This window comes from Macrotis lagotis, chromosome 4 (genome assembly GCF_037893015.1).
Source record: "Macrotis lagotis isolate mMagLag1 chromosome 4, bilby.v1.9.chrom.fasta, whole genome shotgun sequence".
Lineage (NCBI taxonomy): Eukaryota > Metazoa > Chordata > Mammalia > Peramelemorphia > Peramelidae > Macrotis > Macrotis lagotis.
This window is the reverse complement of record NC_133661.1, coordinates 85752335-85762113: the sequence shown is the minus strand read 5'-3', so window position 1 is coordinate 85762113 and position 9779 is coordinate 85752335.

Sequence of the window (9779 nt, the reverse complement as noted above, 5' to 3'; positions counted from 1 at the left end):
ACAAAAAAGTTTAAGATCTCCCCCAAGGGAAAATTTCCCAAAATTTCCAGTATAGCAAGCTGAGTATAAGAACAGAATAGAGATAGACAGTACCTCTATATGGTGGCTTCCAAGAGTTTTTCTCTCCCTTCAGAGACCTGAAGAGAAGTTGAAACCATGTGTCTTCTCTCTCAAAGTGAAAGCTAGAAAACTAGAATGTCTTTTCTCTCTAACCCTCATCAAATCCATTCCTCATGCAGGTGCAGAACACCACTATTTAAGAAAGTTCCATGCAACTGGTCCTTTTAATCAAGGGTTACATTAATATGCATATATAATACACGTATATCACAAATATATGGATATACATAAATATATATGGATATACATAAATACATATGTCTATACATAAGTACATAGACCAAGTATAATAAGAATGTTAATTTATTTGATGACTACATAGAAAACTGTTCTTTCTTTAAAATATACTCTAAGGTAGACCTGACCCCAAGTAGTCCAGGAGATCACAGAGATACAATTCCATTAGATGCTGGTTTCTCAGATAGCCTCTTCCTTCCTTCAAAGGATCAGAAAGATACCACTTCACCATTTTCCCAGTCTCCTAGAGGATTCTGGAAGAGGCTGAATTGTTCCTATTCAAAAAGATACAGCAAATATGACAGTCTCCTATGCTTGCCTCTTCCTGCTCAGAGGATATTAGCAAGACACCATTTCATTGTGTGCTGGTGTCCTTGGATAGCCAAATTCTTTTCTCATTGGACATACTGGTCTCTTAGGATGACCTCTTCTCATATATTAGGGGACAGAGAAATGCCATTCTTTTGTATGCCCATCATGGCTCTCTTTCAGGGAACAGAGCATTCCCATTCCATCTTGCAGGTAAAAGAAATAGTCCATTAACCCAAATCCTTTGGTCCCCTCACCTGAGTTGTCTGACTCCTGAGGGAACTCCAACTTGATTTTAGTGATTTTGGTAGTCATTCTGAACTCATTTGTCTGTGATAAACAGACTTTCTGGAGAGCAATATGGAATTATGCCCAAAGAGCAAGAAAACTATTCATACCCTTTGACCCAACAATTCCAATTCTAGGTCTATATTAAGAAGAAATTATGAAAAAGAGGAAAGTCCTACATGTTCCAAAATATTCATAGCAGCTCTTTTTGTAGTGGCAAAGAATTGGAAATTGAGGGGATGTCCATCAATTGGGGAAATAGCTAAGCAAGTTATGGTACATGAATACCATGTAATATTATTGTTCTACAAGGAAACCATAGAGTAGAACTGTTACATGGTCATAGACATGATTTAGCAGGATCACTTTGATACCTGATTGAAGGATGGACTATACTAAGGAGAGTCTTGTGGCAAAGACATCAATCTTTGAACTATTCTAATAGTCCAGATGTGAAATAATGATTGTTCAGAATCAATGGAATAGGGAGCATAAAATGAAAAAGTCCTTTTATCTTTTTTTCTTTATTTTCTTTTATTTTCATCCATATGCACATGTATATTTTTTTAAGCTACAAAATTTCCTTCTACCTTCCCTTCTGGTTAGCATTGTACATAAATATTTTTGATAAACCTGTTTACAGATTAGTTATTTTTAGTATGAGGAATTAGGATTAAGGAAAAGAGATACATAATAGATAATTTTTATAAAGTGCTTATCAGATTCTTAAGGGACTCTAGAGGAGCATAGAATGACTTATGGGATCTGATGCTGAGTGAAGGGAGTAGAGCCAAGAAAACAGTGTAGACATTAACATTGTGAGATGAACAACCTTAATGGAAACAGCTCCTCTCAGCATTTCAGAGAGCTAGGACAACTGTATTCGACCAGCTATGGACAATGTTATCCCCATCCAGAGGAAGAAAAACAAAACAAAACAAAACACCCACACACATATACACACAAAAAAAGAAAAAACCAACCCTTCAGAATCTAATGAACACTTTATAAAAATTATCTCTTATGTATCTTTCCCTTAATCCTAATCCCTCATACCGAAAATAGCTAATCTATAAACTTTTATCAAAAATATGCATGTATGGGGGTGGCTAGGTGGCCCAGTAGATAGAGCACCAGCCTTGGAGTCTGCAGTACCTGAGTTCAAATCTGACCTCAGACACTTAATAATTACCTAGCTGTGTGGCCCTGGGCAAGCCACTTTAACCCCATTTGCCTTGCAAAAACTAAAAAAAAAAAAAAAAAAAAAAAAAAATGGATGTACAATGCTAACCTGACTATATACTGCTGAGGGGAGAGGGGTGGGAAGGGAAGGCAGAAGGAAATTTTGCAACTTAAAAATATACATGTGCATATGGATGAAAATAAAAAGTAAAGAAAAAAAGATTATCAGACTTTCTCATCTTATGCTCCCCATTCCAGTGATTCTGAACAATCATTACTCCACATCTGGACTCTTAAAATAATCCAAAGATTAATGTCCTTGCCATATGTAGGTATGTCACATTCCCCTTTTTCTTCATTGATCCTCTTTTTGTTTGTTTTTTGTTTTGGGGGCAGAACTGAACCAAGGTATAGAGCTTTTCCTATTAGATTAAGAGCATGAATATTGATGCTTTCATTACACAAATACCTGTTGAAGCTCTCTTTCTCTCCCACTCTTTTTCAAATGCAAAACAGATATGATGATAATTTAATTTTCCAAAAGGTGGAAGAAACAAGGGAGGATCTTAATCTATAACTGTTTCTCACTAATAAAAGGTGAATGAACAGGTCACTAGGGAGGAAATGATAGAAACTTTGAAGCAATTGACCACTACATTTCAAAACTTGTGACAAAGGAGAGGAAAATCAGGAATGATTGAATTCTGTAATGCATTCTTAATTTTAGAAAAACAACTTTCAAAGGATAAATGTGATACTAGGGCATAAAGCTTTACAAGGGAATCAGACCAGGAAGAAAGGGAAGTTCTCAAGAAAGAAATTCTAAAGACATAAAGAATAACAGTTTTAATGAGGAGGAAAATAGGGAGATGTTGAGAGCTCTTAAAATTGAAATAATATGGTTTTGGTCCGCTAAAAGCATAAAAAGTATGACATGCATAAGAAGGAGGGAAATGTTTGGTATGGATGCACAAGAAAGAAGATCAACTGGCTTATATTAGAAATGTATTGGGGGCGGCTAGGTGGCACAGTGGATAGAGCACTAGCCCTGGAGTCAGGAGTACCTGGGTTCAAATCCCATCTCAGACACTTAATAATTACCCAGCTATGTGGCCTTGGGCAAGCCACTTAAGCCCATTGTCTTGCAAAAAAAAAAGCTAAAAAAAAAAAATATATATATATATATATGAATATATATATATATATGAATATATATATATATATATTAGCACATGCAATGTGCTAAATATTTGGAAAACAAAGAAAAGTAAGACAGAGCCCCTCAAGGAATTTATATTCTAATGAGAAAGACAATAGACAAACAATAGGCCTCAAAAAAGCTATATACAAGACAACCAGGAAACAATGAACAGAGGCAGATTAGAGAGTTAAAATAGAACAGGAAGTGCCTCCTATGGAAGATGAGATTTCAATTGGGATTTGAAGGAAGCAAGGAGACAGAGAGGGAGATAGAAGGAGAATAAAGACTAGAAAGGTGGGGTCCTGCAATGACAGATTACCAGTCAGGAAGACTTGGATTCATGGCACAAACTGGCCATGTGACCCTGGGCAGGTGGATTAACCTCTCAGACAATTCTCTGTTATCCTCAGTTGTTGATCAGCATTAGTAGATGATGAAATTCCTTCACATGGAGTCCATTGTACCTAAGAAATCACACTAGAGCTAGAAGACACAGTAGAGAGAGCACCAAGTCTGAATTTAGGAAGACCTGATACCTCAGACACTTACCAGCTGCATGACCCTGGCCAAGTCATTTAGCCTTTAATTTTCTCAAGTTTCTTCATCTGTAAAATGTGGATAACAATAGTATCTAACTCTCAGAATTGTTGTGAAGACAAAATTAAATAATAATTGTAAAGCATCTAGAATAGTTCCTGGAACAAATGCTTTGTAAATATTCATTATCATTATCATTATCATTATTATCTATAAAATAGGGATAAGTTTTCCTCCCAACATTGTTGTAAGGATCAAATGAGATAACTGCAAACAATTGTGTGATAATTGTAAAGTGCTTAGCACAGTGTCTTCCACATAGTAAGTACTATATAAATGTTAATTATTATTATCATTATTATTATATGCCTCTATTATTTATAACAGTATAGCACCTCTTGGCACAGGTAGATAACACAGTGGATAGAACACTGGGCTTGGAATCAGGAACCCTTATCTTCTTGAGTTCAAATCCGGCCTCAGACTCTTACTGGGTGGGTGTTCCTTAACTCTGTTTACCTCAGTTTCTTCAACTATAAAATGAGCTGGAGAAGGAAATGGCAAATCACTCCAGTATTTATACCAAGAAAACCCCAAATGGGGTCCCAGAAAGTCAGACAATGAAAAAAATACCTTAATAACAACAAACAACATCCCTTTAGGGATACATGATAGAAGGCCCTATTTCCCCCTCTACCCACTCCTTACATCAGGAGTAGGTATCCTCTGATTGCGTCCTATCATGAGTACTCTTAATTAACTGAGCCAAAACTCCATGAGGATGACTTTCCCCAATTTATAAACTAGAGAACCTGTTTTCCTAGGCAAGCCTGTATCTGGGATTTGGCCATTTCTTGTTTGTCCTTCTTTCCTTTCACAATGAGCCAAATGAGATCTCAAGATGTAATTAGTTAAAGTCTTCATCCTTCATGGGCAACAGAATATCAGGATATCATCAACAGGGAGAAGTTGCAGCAGCTACAGAAGCAACTACAGCTTTGACTTCCCCTTAGAAAGGGAGTGACCCACATTGAGAGAAATAAAGAGCTTGGTTGGTGCTGATGAGTCTGTTCTCAATGGTGGTGAAATGTATAACAGCTTCTAAACAGTTCTCACAAAACAGCTGTTTGCAAAGATTACAAAAAGGCTTTAATATTAGACTCAGTTTTCACCATTTTATGATTTTTATTACTTATTATTATATTCCCTTTTCTCATGTAGAAATAAAAATTCTCATTTCATACCTGACTCATGGATATATGCGTGTATCCATATACAAATATGCTATGTATTGTGTATAGGTATGTGTGGGTGTGTATATGTGTGCATATAAATTTCCTCCACCCCACCACCACCATAGAGGATCCTTTAGACTAGTGTAAAAAATGAAATTGTTCCATAGGCTTCTGAGGCAGCACTAGAATTGAAAGCCTGAGAACTTGATTTTCTTTCCTTAGGTTTTTTGGTTTGTTTGTTTGTTTGTTTTAGGTTTTTGCAAGGCAATGGGGTTAAGTGGCTTGCCCAAGGACACACAGCTAGGTAATTATTAAGTGTCTGAAGTCAAATTTGAACTCAGGTACTCCTCACTCCAGGGCCGGTGCACCACCTAGCCGTCCCCTGATTTTCTTTCTAAGGATATGGGTAACCCCCAAGTAATGAAACCAGTAGGAAATTTTCTTCCTACTCAGTAATAGAATGAATATCAACAGAAAATGAATCAAGATAAGATACATTTAAAAAATTTTTTCCTCACCATACAAATAGAACTTCCTTTGATTTCTCTGATTCAGAGAACTTACTGATAAGCAAAGACCTCTCTATCCATTCAAGCCTGTACATCTCCTGCATCTTATGTCTTAGAGAATTGCCCAAAGATCAAGAGGTTAAATGATCAGTGCAGAGTCACACAGTCAGTGGGTATCAGAGAGAGAAAGAGAGAGAGAGGTTGGAATTCAGAACTTCACTCTGTTCACTATCCCTTATTTCCTCTCATTGTGGTATTCAATAATATTCAATAAGAAAAATATAATCAAAAGATACAAGTCTAGCTGGAGACTTAAAAATAAATTGCTAAATAATCTTTAGGTCAAAAATCAAATCTTAAATACATAAAACTATTCTTAAAAACATAAATTAAACACAGCAAAACTTACAGGAGAGCTAAAGTAGTAGTCTTCAGAAATAAACTTTTATCTCTTGTTAATTATATCAACAAAATGGAGAGAAAATTAATAAATTGTACAACTAAAAAAAGAAACAAATTAGTATACCAAAATTAAATAGACCAAAAATATCCAAACAAATTATAGAATTAACAAAATTGAAACCAAAACAGTAATTTAAATTAATAATTTAAATATCAAGCACTGGTTTTCTAAGAGATTCATAAAATAGATAAGCCATTAAAATAGAAATTAAAATAGAATTAAAATAGAAATATATTTTGTATGACTGTACATGTAATCTATATCAAATTGTTTGCCATCTTAGGGAGGAGAGAAGGAAAAAGGAAGAGACTTTGGAACTCAAATTTTTTTAAAACAAATGCCAAGAAATCATTTTTTCCATAATTCAAAGAAGAGAAAAGAAAATCAGAGAGATTTTTTTTGAGAAGGGGAAAATCACAATGAATGAATATTTAAAGTAAAAATTATAAGAATCTCTTCCATATAATTATATTCTACCAAAATCAAGAATAAAACCGAAATGAGTATCTGCAAAAATATAAAATATCCAAATTGACAAAGTTGAAAATAGTCAAAGTAAAATAATATTAGAATGAAATGTTGGGGCGGCTAGGTGGCATAGTGGATAAAGCACCGGCTCTGGAGTCAGGAGTACCTGGGTTCAAATCTGGCCTCAGACACTTAATAATTACCTAGCTGTGTGGCCTTGGGCAAGCCACTTAACCCCGTTTGCCTTGCAAAAACCTAAAAAAACAAAACAAAACAAAAAGAATGAAATATTGCAAGCTATTAATGAGCTGCCACTTTAAAAAATACCAAGATCAAATGTATTCATAAGTCAATGCTATCAAATAAAAATCAAACTATATACTGTAGAAACTGTTCTCACAAATAAACACACTGATCCACTCAATTTTTCTCTATATAAAAATACAAAAATAATAATAATAACAGCTAGGATTCATATAATGCCTTTACAATTGGCAAAACTAGTCACATGCTATTTCACTTTATTCTCGCAACTCTATGAAGTAGGTGTTATCATTTCCCCATTTTAGAAATGAGGAAATTGAGAATGAGAGGGTTAAAGTAACTTGCCCAGCATCACACAGCTAGTGTCTGAGTCAAGATTCAAACTCAGCTCTTTCCAACTCCAAGTTTTGCCCTCAACCCACTATACTACCTGATCCTTAAGCCAGAGAAGGATAGTTGAAAAAGGGAACTCTAGAGTAGCATAATTAATAAATGCTGATTAAAATTACTTGCAAAGACTATACAATAATAAAAAATTGTTCTTTATAATCAAGTTGAATTTATAACAGCAAAATAAAACAAAGAAGATCAATAATAAAAATCACATAAGATTATTAAAAAGAGAACAAGAAAAGATCTAAGATAGAATACAATATTTATGTGTTTTTTTTAAAAAGTCAAACACAAACACAGGTAAGAAGAATTTTTCCTCTCTTTGAGAAAAAAAAAACATTTATACATTTATCTGGATCCCATGTAGAGTTAGAGAAACATGGGCAGTTTTTCTTCTAAGACAAGACTGTCTACTCTTAACATTATGCATCAACAAAGATAGACATGTTAAATGCATAAGGTTAGAAACAGAAATAAAAGGAATAAAAATTGGCAAACATGGAATTAAAATATCTATTTTAAAATGGTTTGAAAGTTTACTTAGAAAATTCAAAAGACTCAAGAAAAATTATTTGAGATAATAGCATCAGCAAATAGGATACAAGATGAAACCACAAAATTGCCAGCAATTCTATGTACTAATCATAAAAACTATTGGAAAATTATAGAAACTGAAATATTATTTCAAATAACATTAAAATGGATTAATATTTGGACTAAATTTACCAAGGAAAATCAGTGTAAAGAAAATTAACTTTTACAGAAATTCTAATGAAAAAATTGGAAAAGTATTAAATGTGAATAATCACCAAGATAAAAATAATACTAGTAAGTATTCACATAATACCTACTATGCAAAGCATTTACAAATATTATCTCATTTGATCTTCATAACAACTCTGATAGGTAGTTGCTAATATTATCCACTTTTTACAGATGAAAAAACTGAAGCAGAGATTAAGTAAGTTTAGAATTCGTAAGCAATTAATAAAAGTTTTTATGTTATACAAATAAGTTTGAGAAGAAGAATTGATACAGATGGGGAAAGAAGTTCTGGAAGCCTATTCTCATCAGGAATGAGTTAGAGGGAACAACACACACACACACACACACACACACACACATCCCAAAGGTCATGGTATCTATTTAAAGAATGTAATTTATCTATACATTCTATTCACACTTACCCTTCAATATCATATTTGGAGGAGCAGTGATTTTAATTCTGTGGATGTCTGTGAAAGTAGATACCAACCTCCCAGTCCTAAACAGTTTTATGAGTCTATGTGCCAAAACAACACCAACCAAAAACCAAAACCATTTATCTCCTGGTGACCTGCCTCCCAGTGAATCTGTCCCTCTAAATTTAGCTATGTTGCTTCTTGAACAATTGTTACTGGTTTATACTTCAAGCCTTTCCAGCATGGTCTCCACTGGCCTAGAACTCAACCACTTATGTTCAGATGAGGTATACAGAGAAACTAATGACAGATTCAGAGCTTTAAAACTGGAAAAAACTTTGGAGGTCATCAATTCTGACCTGCTCATTTTGCAAACAAAGGTATTTCACTAGACTGGGAAGTGACTTGTTCAAGGTCATAGAAGTGGAAAGTAAGAGAGCTAGCTTTCAAAATGTTTAGGGTTTGAGGGAGAAGTTTATGTAAATGTATGCTTAGTTTTCAAATTTTGAGCATCATACCAGGAGCTTTGTTACCTCAGACTTAATATAAACCTGTACTGTTCAAATATATTTTCTGTTTCAAAAATTTGAAAGAAACATTTAGAAGCAAAATTGATAAGAAAAATATGGAATTACCACTTAGCAACCATACACACTGGATTTTTCTTAACAAAATTGCTTGCTGTGATGTTGACACTGTTCTAATTACTACAAATAACAATCTGAAGTCATAAAAATAGTCTTTGAGTTATTATTACTACTAAAAATGGGTAAAACACTGATCTTGGAGTAGGGAATGGTTTCTGACTCTGGCCCAACTATTAATGAAATACATGACCTAGAGAAGTCACACCATTTCTCTGGATTTCATTTTCTGATCTATAAACTGAGGGGGTTGGACCAGATGGTCCTTAAGATAGTTTATCTTTCTTGAAGTTCTGACATTCAATGAGATCTATTGAACAATCAAGGAAAACTGTGTCGTACTGCCATCTCGTGGTAGAAACTAGAGCAAATGGTGAAAAACAATATAGACAATATTTCTGTCTATCTAAGTTCATATTGGTAGAATCAGTCCAACGTTCTAGCCTGTCAGAACATTTTAAAAACCTAATTCAATTATTAAGAAGAATAGTACCATTTTAAACATTACTTCCATCCCATCCCCCCTCAGAGTGCAGTATACTGCCCAAATAAAATTTCCTTAAAACTGATCACTGGAGAATAGTTCTTATTCCTTTAAAACTTCGTTTTAGCAATAGCCATAGCCAACAAACAATAATTGAGCTGGAGAAAAAAATGGATGAGTAGCTTTGCCAAGAAAACTCCAAATGGGCTCTTGAAGCGTTGGACATAATGGAAATGACTGAATGATAACACTTGGAGCAGCTGG